This window comes from Lolium rigidum, chromosome 4 (genome assembly GCF_022539505.1).
Source record: "Lolium rigidum isolate FL_2022 chromosome 4, APGP_CSIRO_Lrig_0.1, whole genome shotgun sequence".
Lineage (NCBI taxonomy): Eukaryota > Viridiplantae > Streptophyta > Magnoliopsida > Poales > Poaceae > Lolium > Lolium rigidum.
The window spans coordinates 45,959,052-45,971,320 of NC_061511.1; the positions used below are offsets into that span (position 1 = coordinate 45,959,052).

General features: G+C 43.1%; 1 pseudogene; it reads left to right on the plus strand.

Annotated features, from left to right (window-relative positions):
- The first annotated feature begins 2,566 nt into the window (after nt 1-2,566).
- LOC124646986 lies at nt 2,567-5,036 on the plus strand (annotated as a pseudogene).
- The last annotated feature ends 7,233 nt before the right edge of the window (nt 5,037-12,269 follow it).

A 12,269-nucleotide genomic window follows, 5' to 3' on the forward strand; every position in this document is an offset into this window, starting at 1 on the left:
TATTTAGTTCCCGCAGCATACAAAATAGCAGCCGTGATTAAATAGCACATGGGACAAAAGATAAGAAGACGGGCGGCCTATCTTGCAGTGCATATACCGATTACTGAACAATCTAGAGCAGATATGAGCAAGGAGGAGAGCAAGAGACGCTTGCCTTGTAGTGGAATTGGAGGGAGTTGAGCGGGTACTACTCAGGAAAAATTATGCACGCGGAAGTGGAGATGAAACAGAGTCAAAAATACTGCTCCTATTAATCTTTTCAACCTGATTTGTCGGTAGGTAAAAAAAAAATATGCAGGTCCACCTGATGATGTGGTATGCTTGCATGTTGAGAGAAATCAACTTAGTGGGTAGCTCCTATTTAGATATTAGATTAGATGACACCCCGCGCGTTGCTGCGGGAATAGTCAATGAATTGCAAGATAAAAAAAATTGCACGACATATAATTAAAAATAGAGCGCATAAACCATGCAAAGTTATGCTTACTGAAAATAGACCAGTGAAAATGAGTCTATCTTGATTGTGTGTCTACATCTAATGGCGGCTCTTCCTGCAAATGTGTTTCAAGCTTTCAATACGAATTGGTCAGATTTGCTATAAGATTAACCTAAGAGGGAGAGAGAGAAAGCGAAGAAGGATTTGTAGTTACGTATATAGAGAGAAAAGAATAAGGAGGACAATAGATATGATTCCTGATGCACTGCTCGTGGCGGGTGACTGCTTGGAGGAGGAGAAGATCTGGGCTGTGGAGTTGATGTTTTTTCATGATGACCAGGTGATGTGGTTCAACTTCAATGAAACATGAGCTTTAGGAATTGATTCCAGATAGTAGGCTTATTAAAATTTGGGTTAGCTCCTTCATTAAGAAAAGTAAATTTCCCATGGCTATTATCGAGCAAGTAATTTCAATATTAGCAAAGAGGGCGCGACCCTTACATATGCTCCCGTTGAGTTGTCTCCCACGGCCACATATCTGCACTCCAATGCGAAAACGCCATCAACTTCAGTCGCGGCAAGAAGAATCGGCGGCGATCGGAGCACACAACGGCACCGGAGAGGCACCCCATGCATGCTTGGAATGACACGAGGCAGGAAAACACCGTGGAGCCAAAGGCTGCGTGTGCCCTGTGCCCCATTGCATCTTGTCGGTCGCCCCTTCTTCAAGGACGCGGGACGCTTAAGTCTAGAGGATGCTTGGCCGACCGGTCTTAGTCCACTACTTCGGACCGATGAAGTTGGGGTCCTGGCATGGATACTGACTCGGTTGAAGGTGTGTTGGGTGTATGAATCTATTGTCGAGAAGATGGTAACCATGGGAGTTCAGCAATTACTAAGACCAGATTCACGAAGGGACGAACAAAATAAAAAAGGCAATAATCCTGATTGTTCAGGTCTACCATGAGCCAAAACATATGATCCTTCCATAAACAATTGTAGAAAATGAGGCGTCGGCTTCATTTGGACATGAGGGGAAACTCCCGAGATCAATATATAGAACCTTCGAGCGAGCATTGAAAAATTCTGGAAGAGAGAGGAAGGAGAAGGGTAGCAATAATAAACATAGGGTAGTAGAAGAGGAACAGCCCCACTTAATACTGAAGTGCTGGCTGGCGGATATCTCATACAAAAACTGCATGTGGTATAATTGCATGAGAGAAAGGTGCTCGTGTTCACTCTTCATTTACGTCATGATACTCCATGCCGGATCAGAAGGCTGTGGTGACGTGGTGTAGGTAGATGGTAGTATAATTGGTGTATGAAGGACAGGAGGAGATAGTGGGGGAGATTAAGGGTGTGTTCGGTTGGTGTCACCGCATGGAACGTAATGGGTTGGACCTGCACCCGAGAGCAGATTCGTGTGTTCGGTAGGAACTAAAACTAGAACCTAGCGATTCCTGGAAAACGAATATTCGGCATAGATTCGGAATTGGGCGGTACCTCCAAATCGGTGGAATCACTCGGTACCGAGGCGAGCTAACGAAAAAAAGAAAACCAATCTCACCTCTCACCCCCGTCCCGAACCCTATCTCACCCAACCCACGCACGACCCTCTCCCTCGCTTCCTTCTCTGTGGCAGCGCTGGAGCCTCTCCCTCTCCGTCTCCCTCGGCTGCTCTCTAGTGGCGCCCTCTTCTCCCGTCGACTGGAGCGGCGCGTCGGTAGGCAGGAGCAGGCAGCGGCGCGGCGGGGCAGGAGTAGGAGGCGGCGGGGCAGGAGCAGGCGGTGACGGGGCAGGAGCAGGCGACGGCGCATCGGGACCTCGAGCAGGCGGCGGCACATCGGGACGGTATGAATCCACCCCTCCCCTGCCTCCACCCCCAACTCCTCCCTCGCGTACTGCAATTTTCGGTTTCGAACTTGACCGGCAGCAGATTGAGATTGTGAAGATTGGGAGGAGAGGCATCCAAATATGTTCTTAACTTGCTATATGGTTATGTACTTCGTTGTATACTTGCAATCTATTTGTATACTTGCAATCTGTTTGCTATATGGTTCTGTACTTCTGTTTGTTGTATACTGGTTAGACAAATTTTGGTTCTATTTTGATAGAAAACTTGCATTGTAGATGGTCAAGAGCATGAGTAAAAGGAAAAGAATGATTAGGGGAGCTGCTGTTTTTATGACACTGGCTGCAGAGTGTCGTACTTGTTCGTGCTATCACGAGGAAGAGAAGAAGACCCCGTATCACCTATGGCCCAATGCAAGAATGAGATAGGATCAGATTTGATTATTTGAACCAAAAAATTTGGCAATGTGATGTGACATGTAGAAATATGTTAAGGTTTGATAGAGGTCCTTTCTTTCAATTGTGTGACATATTGAGGGATTGTAAGTTGTTAGAGCACAGTGTTCATCTAATTGTGGAGCAACAAGTGGCGATGTTTTTGCATACAATTGGGCATAACCTTCGGAATAGGGTTGTTGCAACAAACTTTGGTAGATCATTCAGCACAACAAGCATCTATTTTAGGGCAGTCCTTCATGCCATAGGAGAGTTGCGTAATGATTACATCAGGCCACCATCATTGGAGATACCAACAAAAATTGCCGGAAATCATCGATTTGACCCATATTTTAAGGTAATTTCAAACATCGGGCCACTATATCTTAGCATCTAGACTTTAGAACATGAAAATTAATATGTTTACTTATATAGGATTGTATTGGAGCTATCGATGGTACACATGTGCGAGCATCTATTAACAAAGATGTGGAACATTCTTTCCGTGGTAGAAAGCCTTTTACTACTCAAAATGTGATGGCAGCGGTTGATTTCGACCTCAAGTTCACATATGTGATGGCTGGTTGGGAAGGGTCGGCTCATGATTCAACCGTTCTAGCGGATGCATTAGGGCGTGAGAGAGGCTTACAAGTACCACAAGGTAAATAGTTTCCTTAGATAGAATTGTCCGTATACTAGTGCAAGTTCCTTTTTCACCAATTTTTGTTTTCATTTCATAGGAAAATACTACCTAGTTGATGCCGGTTACGGAGCAAAGACTGGTTTCATGCCACCTTTTCGTCATGTGAAATACCATCTGAACGAGTGGGGTAGCAATCCAGTCCAGAATGCAAAGGAGCTATTCAACCTTAGGCACTCATCTCTACGGGTGACGGTAGAGCGAGCATTTGGTTCTCTCAAGAGACGTTTCAAAATTTTAGATGATGCAAAACCATTCTTTACCTTTCCGGTGCAAGTTGACATAGTTGTAGCTTGTTGCATCCTTCATAATTATGCACTATCCCAAGGGATTGATGAGTTTATCATACCGGAGGTAACATGGACCACCCATCCAATTCGTACATCAAGGCAACAAGCAAGCGACCAAAGGGCCATGGTAACTAAAAGTGAACAAATTGCCGAACAAATGTGGCAAGATAGGCAAGCCATGTATGGAAATTGATGAGTGTGGCTGGACAGATGTTGTAATAATACATTTTATGCAACCTTTTGATTGGCTGGACAGATTGTGCCATTTTATAATTCAAAACCATGTATTTGTGATGTTGTAATGCATTTTATGCAACCTTTTGATTGGCTGGACAGATTGTGCCATTTTATAATTCAAAACTATGTATTTGTGATGGTGTAATACATTTTATGCAACATTTTGATTGGCTGGACAGAAATGGACAATGACGCGATCCACCGCTCCAAGTGGCAGCACCGGTAAAAGTGGGCAGGCGAGTGTGGACCACCTCCATGACTAACATGATGTTGAGCCTTTTGTGTGACATGGTTGCTAGTGGGAAGAGAACTTCGTCCGGATTCAAGAAGGTTCATTTCAATGAAGTTGCTACGAGGTTTGAATGAACATTTCAAGCTAGCTATCATGGGGGACCAAGTTAGCAACCATCTTAAGAAGTGGAGGATAATTTGGGGGAGGATAGTCCAATTGAAGAATTTGAGTGGAGCTCTATGGGATGAAGATAATTGCATTATTAAGCTAAGCGATGAACACTATGCAGGTCATTGCAAGGTAATCTTGTAATCAACACTAGCATGCCACGTTTTGTGTACATTATGTAATCATTTGCATGTTTTTGTGTAGGACCACAAATCTGATGTCAACTACTTGAACACTCCCATTGAATATTATCATGCCATGAACACCATGTTTGGCACAACTAATGCTACGGGTAAGCATGCTAGGTCCGGGAATGATCCCCTCTCCAATGACTTAGATGAGGAGGACAATAGTGAGGTGAATGTTGGCGAGTCATCTAGTTCCAAAGCACCAGAAAAAAAGAAGGCCAAGGTAGTGCAACTTGAAGATGATGCGCTAGTTACCACTCTCAAAGATGGGTTCAAACTTGTAGCTGAAGCTCTTGTGAAGTCCGTTGGAGATGATGATACTATACCAGATAATCTTTGGGATGTTGTCTCCAAAGTTCCTGGTTATGGTGAAGGAGAACTTGCTCACTACTATGCTCACCTTGTTGACAATCCCAAAATCGCAAGAGCTTTCTTGTCGCTTAGCCTATCTAACAAGTTGGTTTGGGTTAGTAGGTATGTGACCAAGAACTTTGGTTAGGTGTGCTGGCTGGTATGTGAACTTGACATGTACGGAGTGTAATGAACTTCAATTATGTCTGCTTTTGGATGTTTAGTATACGAACTTGATATGTATGGACTGTAATGAACATGGTTGAACTTTATCGCTTTTAGATGAACTATGTGGTACTGTTGCTACCTTATGATATTTCGGTTGAAATTTGTCTTATTTGTGATCCCGTATCTGTATATGTTTGTTGTTGTATATGGTGAATTGTTTTTGTTGAAAATACAAAGGAAATGCTGCCAAAAACTTGCATGGTACATGGTCAAAAATGAATGGAGCTAAACCTGTACATTTTGCATCATATGCATATGGGAGGTATTCTCACCATTCCTATGAAAAGGGTGAGCTGAAACAGATTCTTCTCATTCGTACTCTCCAACCGAACACAGGAATTAGAATCTACCCATTCCCTATTTTGCACAAACCGAACATAGGAATGGAACCAACCCATTCTCAAAAATGGAACCATGACATTCCATCCCTTTTGGTTCTGCAACCGAACACACCCTAAGAGCCAAGCGTGAGAATTAAAGGGACCCCATGACACATGAAGCTGGTTTTTTTTTTCCTGAAAACTTGTTGTGCGGTTGCATGTTGACACATGGGCAGTTTTGTGTGAGGTGGCAACTTAATGAGGTGGCATGCTTGCATGTTGAGAGAAATTAATTTAATGGGTTGCTCCTATTTAGATATTATAGATTATAGATTCGTACCAATATCTTTGCAACGATTCACAAGTTTTTATTCCTTTTTTTTTTTTTTTGCAGGGAAACGATACACAAGTTTCTATTCAGATTTGAACGAACAGTAATCAGAACCTTTTTAGATGAACAGTAACCAGAACTTGGTGGGGAGCGAACATAGTTTGCCTAATTAACAGCACCACTGAAAGCCTAAAACGAATAATGTACCGGGCCAGATCACCCTTTCTCGCCATGGACGTGGCAACACCGGCCACCGCCGCCCCTCCTAGGCGGGCACGTAGACGCAGGCCGTGTCCTCCCCACCTGCCTGCCTCCCGCATTGGATCTGCACGGGTTGGCCACCAGCAGGCCTTTCCCTTGATATCGAGTTCTCGACACACACCTCGACTTGCCCACCCTGCCTTCGGTGATCTGCAGCTTGCTGCTGCAAGGCAGGGGCCAGGGGCTCGTCTCCGCAGTCCGCACCCCTGTATCTGAAGCGCAGAAACGAGAAAGAAAGGGGGCGGCCAGCCGGACACAAAAATGGAAAGCCTTGTACAGGAAGACTGTTCAAGTGGACCGTATTTGGTTCCGTATTGAAAAAAAATCTGATCTTTGCCCAGGTCGCCAAGCAATAATGAACGACATGGATAACCAGCTACCTGTCGCTCCGGATCCATATCGCCCTACTCCACTCAGCATTACTACTTCCGTGCCATAATATAGGATGTCTTATATTATGGAATGGATGTAATATTAATATGTAACAACATACCAGCCATTTGACTAAATTGTTGTGTTATGGAAATAGTTCAAAGACCTTGAGCGCTATCAGGAAGGCACTTCGCAACAAAAAAAGCTAATGCTAGCAGTTTATTCTCGGGAAAACTATATGGATTTTATTTTTGTGGGACGAAGTGACTCAACAATCAGGACAATGCACCAAATTATTTTAACATGATTGAATTCAAAATTCAATCAATATTAAAATCGTTCCGTAGCAACGCATGGGCTCCTTGCTAGTTTTTTCCGTAAAGGGGTATTCCCCGGCCTCTGCAATCAGTGTACAAGCCCGTGTCATCTCATACATTGGATGCGCTCCTCAGAAAGCCAAGCTCAGGTAGTTACCACCTGGTGCTTCCTTCACTCGGCGGAAGCGCCTTGTGCTTTTCCTGGAATGCAAAGAGAACCAAATTAAATCATCAACAAAGTGGCAGAATAACTTAATATGTATAAGCAACCATGAATATAGAGAGCACAACGATATGATTGTCTTTGCAATGTTAAAGTGTATGGTTAAATCGAAACCATACCTGGGTTTCATCTACAGTAGGCTCTGATTCAGCTGCTGATGAGATGGTTTCCAAAGCTAGAGGCGAAGGAGGCGGTAGCTGCAGAGAAGTAACATGCAGGAGTAAGAAACACATAAACCAGAGTCAAAAAAATAATGAGGATTAAGGATTCAAACTGTATTAAAGCTGGAATAGGACAGAGTTTTACTCTTCTAATGATTTTCTCTGAAGATGATCCTAGAGCTGGAACGAATGGTGAGATCTAGAAATTTCAAGTAAGAATCTATGAGTACGGTAGTCAATCCAAGCAACATGCCATCAAGGAATCGCATAGGCTAAGCCGACTTACCTGACGAAAATTGCTATTCTGGCCATGTTGCATCTGTTGGCTGAACCGAACCAAGGCTTCAGTTGCACACACAGTACGATCCTGTGTGTCTTCGATACTGCAATGCCTTAACCATGCATGTGCAAGATAAACGAGTGTGCACCCATGAGTAATAATTTGCTAAGGTACACACGTGTTGATGTGGCAGGCACCTACCCATATTTCAACTGTACGGTTAACTTCTTGTAGCTCCTTTTGGAAACTGCTGAGATTTACATGGATGACTGCGACCTACAAGGCAGTAAATTAAACATTGTTATTTCTCTTTGAATGCATCAGAGCCAGAATACGGAACACTAATGTGGCCCGAATAATCCAACCTCGTTCCTTGTCTCTTCGATCGTGTATTGAGTTTCATCTAGAGTAGCCTCTACCCGGTTGATCCTTCCTGCTAGTTGTTTCTTTGGAACCTGAATAATGAAAACCAAAAACAGATATACATGATAAGAAAGAAAGATAAAGATTGAAGTACAAGGCAGTACTGGAGTGTGGTTGGAAGCACAATAGTCAGGGAAAAAGGAGCTAATTACATGGACGGTTTCACAAACTTCATTCAATTGGTTTCCGACCATGTTGCAGGCATCATTCAGACCACGCTTCGTGACCCACATCATGTCACTAATCTTCCAGCCCTGTAAATTAGCACACCAACTTAAGATACTAGCATACTGACAATGATAGGTAATAGACACGGTTGCCCTAATTATCAGTTGTAGATAAACCACATCATGTCACTAATCTTCCAGACGCTGTAAATTTACACACGAACTTTACATACTAGCATACTGACAACGATAGGTTGTCATAATTATCAGTTGTAGATATGACTTCAGTATTAGAATCGCATCGACTAGAATAGTCTAGGATGATATTCCATCCTCCATGTTGTGTACTCATTGATTGCGTAAAAGAACCAGAGTTTACCTTCCACCTAACAAATGCACAGCCGATAAGCCCAGCAACAACAACTGCTGTTATAGTATATGCACCAGACCCTGGAAAAGAAGAAGGTGAGGTGATTATCATTTACATATTCCGATCAGAACCATAAAGATAAGAGGAACCAAAAGAACATGTGCATGTTTGAATGGCGTAATGAAACAGTGGATTAGGTCCAACACAAGATATTTGCATAAATTGATTTGTGTCGGAATCGAGACAAGAAAACAACTCTAATATGAAACAATGAAAGGTAACCGAAACATCTAGGGTTCCAGGTTGGCCAGGTCAGCAGTGTCAAATGTGAACTGTCATCTCATCTCTAACAAAATTTGTTCAGCGTGAAGTATGTGTTTGTAAATATTTGAAAATAATTATTCTTTGTAAAATCTCTCTTTCACTCACAAATCGTAGCTAAGAAAATGTGCAGCGCGAAAAGCATGTGTTTGTTAAATCTCTATTTCACTCACAAGTCGTAAGCTAAGAAAATGTGCTGCGTGAGAGCTCTATATTTCACTCACAATTCAACAATTTCTGGACCAAAAAATTTGCGTGTCGGGACTAAAAACTACATTGCACGTTTGTAACCGAAATGTAGTATCCGCAAGGCTAACACAGGACATAGAAATGATTCACCAGACACTGACCTGAACTGTTATTGATGACCGTGACATCTTGCTCCCTCTTGTGTATACCTCGCGTTATCTCCTCCCCGAGGCTACTGACCTGCAATATTTCAGCAGGGCATTAACACAAAAGAGGACCGCTTCAACAGCATTTGTCGCCATCCAACAGCACGTCCACGAACCTGAGACATGAGACATGAGCTGGTCGCCGCTGCTCAGCGATGACCCGTCCTTCCCAACAACCTTGGCAAGCTAATGGCAGGAAGTAAACATATACAGAGTTAGAACGATTCTGCCTCGGCATGTACATCATCGCCGCATTAACATGAGCCTGCTCTGCTCAGGGTCAGCTGAGGGTCAAGGTAAGGATGTAAAGTAGTTACCTTGGCGGTGGTGGAGACAATTCCACGGATACCCTGCAAACAATCAAAGAAATTGAATCTGCGGTTATTTTGTTACTAACTAATAAAGGTTAAGAGCAGAATATTGTTCAGAGATGCAGTATTTATGACCCAGAGCGCTGGCCTAGCTTGTGAGGCGAAAATAAACAAACAGGGAAGCTCTAAATTGGGGAAAGTTGCCCTGATTCTCTCTATCTAACTGGGGAAAATTGCCCTCACGCTTCCTCCACTCGAGGGCATCACTAGAATGCTAGGAGCGCCAAATAAAAACGTACCATAATCTTTTTGTTTTCTTCCAATATCTAAGATAGGCTGAAGCTAAAGACTTAGCCACATATGAACTCATAAGACACTCCGGCATCTGGCCTATGGTGGGGGGCATATATAGAACTTCGATATGTATAATTTGTGTTATAAGGACTTGTGAGCATGGGATATGCATGTATTGAATAAGTCATGCAGGAACTGTTTACGATGTCTGTGATTAGAAGGCAAAATAATATGTTCAACCATTCTATTTGAACATTTTGTTTCCGACCTCTTACCAAAATATCAAGTGAACATAAGTGTTGTGTGAAGAGGACACATAAAAAGAATGACGGTAAGTTTCTAAATGTGTGGTCTAGTAGTTCAACAGGGGTCCCATTTGCTAGTAGGTTACACTTGAACGATCTAAATTCACCTATTGTCAAGGAATAGAAGAACATAAACTGCATGTTCTATTATGGCTCACTCCTCATATGTTTAAGGCCACATGAAAGGTAAGACTTGTGAAATGAAAATCAACTCATTTTTGCTAATTCTTAGCTCCCTGTCAGGGAAAGCGTAATATCATAGAAAAGAAATCTACCATATAGCACTGGAGAAAGTTTGGTTGGGATTGGGGAGAATTTTGAGGTGGGATTGACGAAGGAGGTGGGACGTTAGGAACACCCCCTCCTCGCTGATTTGCAAATCCCCGTCCGGCCATGATCGGTGCAGAACAATCGTCTCAGAGGAAGACGACGCCAGCAGAAGCTCACCTCGAGCTGAAGCTCACGAGCCGCCTCTTGCTCTAGGAGTCTCTCCTCCAACACCTCTAGATTCGTGTAGCAGATGATCCGTCGACGGAGCTGAGAGTATGAAACTCGATAGGCCTCATATCTCGCCAGCCTTGGAGGAGAAGACGGTGTCGAGTCCTCAACACACTCTGGCAACAGGAGAGCACAACTTGCCGCCGATCCGATTCCCTCCGGCGTCGACCCTAGCATCGCCCTCGGAGTCGCCACGGGTTGCTGAACATTGCCCATGGAAGTTTCTGAATGTCTGATCACGTAGATGAAGGGCAGTTCCATACTTCCATGTGCAAACAAGATACTTTGGAATGATCCATATTCCCCAATTGTGAAGTAATAGAAGAACTTAATCCGCATATTTTGTTTTTTAGAGAATAATTCGCATGTTGTGTTTGTTTTGCTCATCATGTCAGAGCAATGTTTTGCCTCTTGTGGCCGCATCATGTCAGGGCAGTTACATCACTTGTGTGAGAGTCCCTCAAACGCTAACACCGTTCAACCTTCAACAAAAAATATTTTGGCGATGATTTGCCTCCTGGGAATAGGAATCCATCGCAACCTAGGAATAGGAACCCATCGCAACCATAGCAACCTGGGAATAGTAGTAAATGTTTTGCCTCCTGGGAATAGTAGTAAATGTTTTGCCTCCTGGGAATAGTAGTAAATGTTGATACCGGGAAGAAAGTCAAGAGTAGGAATGGGAACAAAGGGCCCCAACAGAAAACCATGAAGGATGAGGGTACCTTGCCGAAGCTTGGAAGGTCGTGAGCCTTGACCCCATCATTGATGTTCAACCTCAACAAACATCCGACAGGTATTGGGGGAGGATAAAACTCAATGCGATGAGCAGAAACTCTTCCAAGAGTTCAAGGCAATGCACGTGAATGGCTACGAGAATGCTATGTCTCATAGGTGGGGTAATATACAAGGGGCTTGCAACAAGTTGCATAGCGTTTTATTTCCTTAAGAAAATTTGCAGAAGGCCCAAGAGTGGCAAGACCATAGAGGACCAATTATGCTTCAGAACTTGTTAGATTTGGCATACTAAAACTTTCTCATGTATTTATGTGTGTCTTTTTTCTAAGTTGATTGATACGCTAAATATGTTTCAAGAAAACCATGATGATAATGAATTCAACATGATGCATGTCTTCAAAAGGATCCAAATATCAGGAACAAGACCGTGAAGGCCGCAAGGGATGTGGCAACATCATCGGAGGGGTGCAAGCATATAGATTGGCAAGTGTCTCGCGAACGTCTCCACGAACTCGATCTCGAGAGACCAAAAGAGTGATGCAAGGTGGGCGATCTTAAAGGGGAAGACAAAAATATTAAGGTTGAGATGGCAAAAAAATGTGGTGAAAAGAAGACTTTTTGATCTTGACGGTGTCATATGATCGTCAACATATCTTGCAAGAAATGGGGATTGCACCGGCAATGGCGAAAGATCTTCCATTTGATTCTTTGAATCTGGTGTTTTAATATTTTTCTTTTGAAATGGGGAAGAAACCCCAGCCTCTGCATCCAAAAGATGCACACAGCCCTTTATTGCATCGAATTCAAACAAAAAACCAGTTATCCAGAAATCTGGTGTTGTAATATGTGTGTCTATGTGTGTTCGTTTTGCATAATTTTCAAAGAGGCAAAAAAATATGGTAAAAAATCTATTGGGGGCGCAACCCCTCCCAATACAAATATTTGATTATCTACCACGACTAATGTATACATATAATAACGGTAAGTTGCCACCGCAAGAAGCAATACAGGTCACACATAATTACACGTTGATTTAAGTTGCAAATCTGTTTTTTATCCAGATGAT